Source organism: Arachis duranensis, unplaced genomic scaffold (genome assembly GCF_000817695.3).
Source record: "Arachis duranensis cultivar V14167 unplaced genomic scaffold, aradu.V14167.gnm2.J7QH unplaced_Scaffold_99816, whole genome shotgun sequence".
Lineage (NCBI taxonomy): Eukaryota > Viridiplantae > Streptophyta > Magnoliopsida > Fabales > Fabaceae > Arachis > Arachis duranensis.
Window position 1 is genome coordinate 10,283 of NW_026265270.1, and position 8,952 is coordinate 19,234.

The 8,952-nt window shown below is 45.3% G+C and overlaps 1 non-coding gene across 1 annotated transcript; it reads left to right on the forward strand.

Annotated features, from left to right (window-relative positions):
- The first annotated feature begins 8,568 nt into the window (after positions 1–8,568).
- On the forward strand, positions 8,569–8,640 carry TRNAG-GCC (transfer RNA glycine (anticodon GCC)). Its single transcript has one exon. It is a non-coding gene; the product is annotated as a tRNA-Gly (tRNA).
- The last annotated feature ends 312 nt before the right edge of the window (positions 8,641–8,952 follow it).

The following is an 8,952-nucleotide window of genomic DNA, read 5'->3' on the forward strand; positions in this document are numbered from 1 at the left end:
TTAGCTGAGGACAGGACAGCATACGGCTCAAGAGGAGTGGGAATAACATGTTCCGTGGAGTTTGAAAGGGGGTGGCCCGCTTGCAAAATAATCTTCTCGGCTTCGAGGAACTTTCTATGTTGCTCCCCCCTTCTTAGTCAATGGGAGAGGGAGGAGTCTATCCCGGAGGCTTCTTGGCCTTGCTTTCCTCTTGTCTATCTTGTCTGTTTCTGTTCAGAATCACGGTCCCGTTCCCTGCCAAGTCTTGGGCGCTCTATCTGCATATCCCCTGGATGGGGTTCCCTTTGAGATTCTGCTTTCTGCATTATATTATCACCCATTCTGGGAAGGTCATTGCGTGGTCAAGAGACGACCGTGGTGCGTGAGAGGTATTTCCCGAGCTGTCGACAGGATCAGGTGAGGGCGCTGGAGTAACTGACCTACGGATGCTAGACCCATCCGGAAGATTTCGACGGACCTTGCATTGAGCTGATGACATAGACTTCAGCTGCTGTCTCTTCCTTGATTAACTGTACTCGGACTCGGGTTCCTGGACTTGGTGCATAGTAGGTCATGGAGGCCTGGCTCAGGGCTTTCTTTCGTGGAAATCCACTCCTCTCCACCGGAAATAGGTTGGAGGCTTACACGGTAAGATAAGAGGGAAATCTAGTCGTGGACAGGAAAGTTAACCATAACATTTCCTTCCCCTGAACCAGGATCCGCATAGTGACCTTAGTAACACGGTAAGGTACAGGCGGTGGCCAAGTACCCTCCGAAGATGGGTTCTAGGACCCCCGAAATTGGATAGGGGAAGGGGAAGCGCCTAAGAGTGGCGCGAAATTTCCTTATCGGAAAAAAAAAGTAAAATAAGTCTAAGGCTCACCTTTCGATTGAGAAAGCAGGAGTTGCTGGATATGAGGTAAAAGAGATTGAATTAGGAGACTACCTAAGACATTGAGTCCCCTTAAGTCAAAAACATATAAAGGATTTGTATCAACCCATACATTATTATTGTCAATGACTGGCTTCCTCTTTGTTCCTACCTTGATACCAAGGTTATAATTAGTATAACTTTTGGTGATTCTAAAGTGTTTTACATCCATTTGGAAGGGCGTTTCAACCAGTACCCGCGAAGTCTCAAAAAGCGAAGGCCGAGTGATATCGTAGTACTGTGACACAAACCATTTTTCTGTGGCAAAGGCTGTTAGGCCCCCTTGTGCTTTGTAACCTTAGCCCCCTCTTCTGTTTCAAAATAATAAGACTTTGGTGCTAAGAATAGAGCATTCTTAATTTTGTGCTCTAGCTTTAACTTCCCTAAAAGTGATGAATGGACTTCTTAACTAATCTACCCTTAGTGCAGACATCGGTAACTGTGCTCTTTTGGTTGATACCAAACCCGCCATAAAGAGAGTTCATAAGGATCTTATAGTTATAGATATAGTCCAAGGCTTCATTTCCTGATTCCTTACTTTTTTGTCTGCTCTCAGATAGGGAGCTAACAAAGCTTACAAATGGACTTTCCATCAGATTCTCAAAGAGATAGCCACTGAGAGGGAGCCCATAATTGACCCGGGTAGCCAAGGCTTCTTGCATATTTGAATTCCTCACTGTAGTAAACTCCAATGAATTCCCCGGTTGGGAAGATTAAAGTGTTATTTTTGTCCCGATAGGGTAGAAAGGGTCTGTCGATAGTACTTGGACAAGTAACATATGCTTCAATAAAGCCAAACATATTATATAAATCCATACCTGTTAAATTCCTGTACCATTTTGGCTCACCTCCGGGCATTGGCAAAGTCTTCATGACAAATGGATATAAAGAATTAACGTCATAGTAAAAGAGATTCTCCCCATGTGGTTTATACACATCAGAATGCCCCCCATAATAACCACGACGAATGAAGGTGTCTTGCACCTGACTTGCTTGGGATATGGATAGGAAAAGTCTTAGGATCGTCAAACTTTTTACGAAAGATTGTTAGAGCCAGTGAGGAAAGGGTTATCTTGCTTTCTATGTCCACCTTGTACAGCTTCCAATATATCTCTTGAGCTTTTTGCATTACACCTCCAAGGAGAAGGATGTCCTGCTTCATATAGTCTAATAAGCTTTCTTTCATACTTGCCAGATTTGACAGTCTCACCTCTTCATATGGGATAGAGCCTTTCGGGCCTAGACCCGGTCATAGATTCTTAGCTAAGTCGCTAAGTTTGCCAGGGAGTAGATTCAAGGAGTCTCTGAAGCGGAATAACATCTTCTTACCAGAATAGACAGCTAACTCGTAAAGCCTATTGTTCCTCATCAGTGCTTTTAGCTTGTAGCTCTTGTAATGACATGCTAGGTGCTTAAGCAAGATAATTCCATCGAATCTAGAGAAGTTGTGGAAGTAAATAGTTATAGTTAAAGTAGATTGTTCTTGTCTAACAATCGTTGATATCCTTAATACCAAGTCATTAAGTACCTTTTGACTCCTTTCTTCAAAGGAATCCAAGATTCTAGAGTAGTCTTCACTGAAGTCGACCTGTAAACCATATTCGAAGTCAAGGAATCAATAGTAGCAAGTCTCTTTCGACTCTACAAAGTATGAAATCAATCCCTTATTCCGCCTAACAGGAGGAATCAAGCCTGGGGCGAAAGCAGCTGATGGATGAGTAGGCTTCCCCTCCAGCATCTGCTCTCTAGTTAAGTAAGGTGAAAACATCGATTGAATTAGTAGAAAACTGCCTTAGTTAGAAGGTAAGATGATCCGATAGTAGCTAGAGGCAAAGCCTTGGATTCCATTCCAATTCTCCCCCCTTCTTAGCCCCATTGACTAAGAAGGGACTGCAGCTTCAGCAATTTCCTTAGTCTTAGTTGAAAGCAAAGATCAGGCCATTTACCCTCCAGGGGGATTAGGTAGTTACAAAAGAAAAGCCCTTCCTTAGAAGTCTAAACCAAGGCATTCTATTTCTAATACTCAAATCGAAAGGTTAGTCTTCTTTTCTACATTCTACAGGCCCAGCTTCTTCTGAGAAGTTCGGCAGCAAGGAAGTCTATTCCCTTGGATTCTATTTGGATTCCTTACCACCGGGGATTCCCCTATCCTCACTGTAGGAACATACTGAGGCTAAAGTAGCCGCAGTCTTTGTCTTTGAGTAAGTTGCTATTGAGCTCAGCCCCTGGTAACATACTAAAGAATCATATCCTGAGGACTAAAGAAAAGCTGCCTTGGAATCGAATCTGAAACTTTGAAATAAAGGCCTGTGAGAATTTCTTCTTTTAGAAGCTAGGAGATCTTTAGTCTCTGCAAACCTCACCACTTCGTCAGCAGGTGATAACTGCCATCTTTTTAGGTTTTTAAACCATCAGGACAGAATGCTTTTAGCGGCAAATAGAACGAAGCAGACAATATAACGCAATCTATCAATTGTTGAGCTAAACCAGCCTTTTACCCTAAAGAAGATTTCCAACTAACTGGATTTAGGGATTTCTTGCTTTCCGGGGCATATCCGCCCTGATCTTCCCGACTGAACTCCTATAGACTCAAGAGAAGCTGTAGGCCTTACTGAGCTAATTCAGTAAGCTATTCAAGCTCCTAGACCTCCGTCTGCCTAGTCCTGTCCTCAATAGATGACTTCCGCTTTAGGACTTCTCGGAGATTAATCGATCTATCTTAGTTACGACCGGAGACAGATCGGGACGAGCTGCATCCTATTAAGATTTAGATGTTTTAGTTAGGGCGGAAAGCTACCTATCTTCTTCTGTCCTTATCTTCCATGCTAAATCTGAGATCGATTCCTGAAGTGACTTTGAAACATAAACATCATCAAATACGGCTACTGAAACTGCTAAATCAACAGATTCTGCTACTGAATCAGCTACTTCCGAATCCCTGTGATGAACTGAAACTGAGTCTGATTCCACTTACTCGTAACAGGCTTCTTTACGTTACGGTGAGGCGCGGTTAGATCATTGCAGTGAATAGGAAGATAAACCGCTTAGAGCACTTGACCATGGTCAGGTCAGTAGGACGGAATCTTTGCAGCTACAGGAATGGATTTCATTCCGACTGTTAACTCTCACGGGAGTTAGCAGCGAATAGGAATAAAACAAGGCGTTTAGCGCCAACCACCGTGTATCACGTAACTTGGACTCTAGATGATAGACTCCAAGTTGAGAAAGATTGAGTGACAGCTTCCTCTACTTTTAGGGCTGGGTGAAGGCAATGAAGGAAAGCTAAAATCGAACTAGAACGAGAGGCGACGGAGGCTGCTTTCTCAATAGGTGACGACAGGGCCAGAACGGAGGAGAACGGGATAGATGAATAGAATAGTTCCGCAAAAGCACACTCAAAGACAGGCGAGCCTTCATTAGCTGACTTGGGAATAAAAGAACTTCGCACTGACCTATCATTCCTACTCTTATGAAGGCGACAGACCTACGTGTCTTTTGAAGCTCATCTTTTTGCGTCAAACGAAGATCATTTACGTTCTAAAAAAAACTTTTAATTATTATTCAATTAAGTCAGAAACGACTCATTCATCAACAACTTTTTCAGAAAAATAGAGCTCAAAGAGACGGGGGTCCTGTCTTTTATGCATTTGGAATGGTAGCTTTGGCTTTGTACAACCAGACATCGCTGGCATAACCATAAAAAATAGCGTAATATTAAAAAAGTTTTCGTGCCTCGTCTGCCTTAGACGAGTCGTATGCTTTGTTCATTTCGTAGGCATCGAGTGCGTATACCTAAGAGTACTCATTTATGCCCACTTTGAATGAATAGGAGGGGGGGGCCTATACAGATTCATCCTGTAAGGACGCCAGCACCTTTCAGCTTTCCAGTTTACCCAATCAACGCCCTCCCCCATCTATTCCCCATCATAGCACTTGGAATGACTTCCCTAATCGAATGTGGGGCCTCCATAACGGCACTCTTGCCGAGAAAGCCCTTCCACATCAAAGGAACTTTAGCTTTCACTGACCCCACAGGCCTTTTTTGCTATCACACGAGAAAAATGCCTTATCGCCAATGATGCTAACCATACCTCACTTGTCTTAGCTGAGTTAATGGTTTAATTTAATCCTACCTGCCCAGACATGTATAAAAAACCTATTACAATCACGCCACCGGATGACCTAAAGTAAAGATCGCGTGGTTACGCCTTAGGAATCGGAGAGGCATATGAATATCTTTCCTTTATACATTAAAAAATAGAAAGTTATTCTTTATAACCGAGAGAAAGGATACCTATGAATGAATGCTATTCCGCCGGTCATCTGTCAAACCTCTCGCATTTCGGAAATGCTTTCAGGAAGGGTGCCCCTACATTGGTTTCAACTCATTCCCAGCTGCATAGTGCCATCCTACCAGCGGCATTGCAGTCGCTAAGGGCTCGCTGCCTTTCCTTTCTAGCTATCACTCTTTTTCCCCAGAAATCAAAATCATCACCTTGGCATTGAAAAAAAATGTCCCTGAGTCCATGTCGTGATAATAGAGCAAAGCCTTAATGCCGAACTTGGTAAACGAACAAAAACAACTAAGAGGTCCCTTCCCTCCTTTGCTTGCTTGGATCAGGATGTAAGGCCTAGCCTGAGATACTTCCGACGCGCAGTTCAGCTAATTCTCAAAAGGGAAACTTGCGCTTATTCATATATAAGGAGGAAGTCCTATTGACGTATAGAAAGTACTAGGCTTTCATCCTCGCGGCCTAAGGGCCGGGTCCTACTCCTCAACTGGTACACAACCCATTACGTTAGTTAAGTTAGGACTTTCTCGTCATCTGGTACCTAACTAAACCGCTTCCATTCAATACTCAATTCAATACATAGCATGCTTTCAAATCCTTCCTCAGCAGCCTCCTGGTTCGTAAGCAATTAGCGGAAGGGAGATAGAAATCCATAGAAAGGCAAAGCTCCGTATCCAACTCGGAAGTGGGAATCTTGTTCCATTTAGGGAGGTTAAATCCCGTCCAGCAGAACCATTTGCGAGGTTTGATTCTTAAACCGGATCGAGCGGGTGCCTAAGCTTGAGTCATGATCATTAGGAAGTGTAATAACTTATTCACTTGCTGCGACTTAGCCTCCTTATGAGTCGGGCACAGCTAATATCTTATTGGAGGAAGAGTCCGATCTATGATAAGAGATCTCATCATCGGATGATGTAATAGCCAGACTAAGTCTTTCCAACCAACTTCAATTGTGAGGCATCCTTCTCTTAATAGACTTTATGACCGTACTCTTAAAGCACTCGTTCTAGCAGATATGTCTTTGTCACAGCCAGTGGAATAGATAAGAATGAGATTGGACGATAGGCAGCACTCTCAGGCCACTTTCCCAAGACAATAGGCTACGGAGCGGACAGCCTCAAAAGAGGAAGCAGTCCAATCTATTCCATACGATCACTGATCGAATCGGGAATAGGGGCTTTCCCATCCAAGTAAGAAAAGGGCCATACGGGTACTAGTTTCATGGTGATTAGTTTGAACCTCCTCCCCCTCCCACCTCTATGGCAGACTGCAAGCACAGAAGCTAAGGGCACGATTGCCCGCCAAGTTCAGATAAGGGAATGCCCGAGTTTCAGAGCAGAGGTTAAGAAGCTTTCATTCTACAAGAGGAAGCATCGGGGGTGGATGGAACTATACTTTACAAAAGCTATTTAGAGCGATCCCCGTAGATTAGAGAAAACAGGGAAATTGCAAGGAAAGCGCTGGACCTTGCTACAGACATAGCAGGGGAGACTCTGACTACTAGCTGTAGGGATCCCTAGGCCTCACATTCGATTAGGGAAGGCAGTCCCGAGACTGACTATGTTACTTCGATCTGATACCTCTCGATTCAGAGAGGAAATGCGCATTTGTATCATTTTGAGTCTCCCCATCTCGATCTCTACTAATTGGATATGGGGCTGGTTGTGAAGGGAAGCTTTGTGGGAGAAAGGAGGAAAGGGTCAGGCTAGTAAAGGCTTGACTCAAACATATGGGATAGATTACGAGGAAGCCTTTGCCCCGGTAGCCAAGATGAAGTCTGTTCGTCTCCTGCTCTCTATTGCTGCGAATCGAGATTGGCCTCTGTTCCAATTAGATGTGAAAAATGCCTTCCTGAACGGGGACCTACAGGAATAAGTTTACATGAGTCCTCCACCCGGTTGTGTCAGGGGGGGGAGAACAAGAGAGGTCAACTGGAGTGGAAGCCAAACGACGGGGCCGAGAATCCGTGATCGATCCGAAGAACCACTGCCAGATACGATTCTGCTCCCCCTTCGTACTACCAATGCGATTCTTGCCCGGCTTTCTTTCGGCTGGCTTAAGAAGGCTGCGGTGAGAATGAGGATCACTTCGGAACTCTAGGAAAATGGGCGTTTTAGGGCGGGATCTAAAAGTTCTCCAACGTGTTGCGGAGCCTTCGGCCGTGAGAGGGTCTTTTGGCTTCCTCAGGGCCGTGTGAAGCTTAGCTTTAGCAGCCACGTGATGATTCAAGATTCGTGGTAGGCGTAGGAGCTGGGCGAAGCGGTAGCGAAGCTCAGGTGGTGATGCAAGTGCGCGGTGAGCGTAGTAGCCCCTCGGGCATGCTCTTTGTACAACCAAGCGAAGAGCTAGTGAGGGCCGGAATGGAATATCGTATGTAGTGTAGAATCGGATCTGAAGCTCTTTACTAGGATTGGAACAGGCGAGGAACGAGTGACCACAAGCTCCGCTTAAGCGCTCGACATGCAGTTAGCTTAAAACATGTTATGTGGCCGAGCGAAGCGCACCCGCGTGAAGCAGCCTAGCATCACTTTAGATAGGAGCAGAATGGATGACTTACAACTAGTTCTTCGGATCGATATATCGTACGACGTAATGGAGATCTTGGTCTAGGTCCGGTGGTTCGCGGAATTCGGGACCTAACGATGTTCGATTCGTCACATGAACGGGAGCAGACGATTCCCTCGTCTCTCCCTTTTTCGGGGAATGGCTGCAATCACAAGCAAGTGATTGAATGAGTGGGGGGCCCCGAAAGCACATGCGGGATAAGCAGGTCTTTCAGGAGACGGTCTAGAAAGAAAAGAGAACTCTCAACAAGCTGGAACTAATCAAGATCAATAGGAAGGCTAGAAATTCATTTTTTGACAAAGTTCATGCCCATATGGAAGGGCTTTTTTGTTGATGCATTCCTGTTGAAAAAGATACAAACACTCATGTTTCTGCTCCCGGATCCGATCCGCTTGGATTATCAATAAATAAGGGGAGCCGTCTTAGGAAATGACTTCACTTAAAAAAAAGACAGATGCCACCCCCTTTCTTATTATTAGTAAGGAGGCGAGGGAGTAACTCGTCTGATCTTGCGGTGCACTCACTCCCGTTACGAGAATGAAATGACGCCCCAGCTCGACTCGAGACCAAGACTCCTTACAACTCGCACCAATAGCGGCCCCATTTGTCTAAGGCGGCGGAGATTGATTGAAAAGGCAGCCCAGCCCAGCCGCCCCTCCCCCCTAGCTAGCCGCCTACCTACTCGTGCTCGTAGCTCGATCGGAGGTTAAGAGTGTGGTCCGGCGGAAAAACAGAAGTCGTCCGTTTCAAGTGATACGTGAATTGCTCAGTAGTGCTTCGCTGCTTGATGTTGCCCCGCTGGCGGAAATAGCTTAATGGTAGAGCATAGCCTTGCCAAGGCTGAGGTTGAGGGTTCAAGTCCCTCCTTCCGCTCTTGGCTTCGTCGTTTAGTGGTAACGAGTAGAGTAGGCATCGCCTCTCGATCCAATCCGTCTTTCCCTGGCCTCCCCAACACACACACTCTTGATACGAAAGAAACCTCCCGCCATAGAGAAGAAAGAGATCTTAAGTCTGGGTCCCCTCGATCGCCCTCCCCTTGAACCTGAACAGGTCGAGAGAGATGAACCCGCACCACATTTTATAACCTTCGAACCCAACTAGAGATGGAATTCCATCACCTAAACAACTCAATTGAGAGCTCCGTGACCGGTTCAATTCAAGGGAAGGTCCACCAAAAATGGAAAG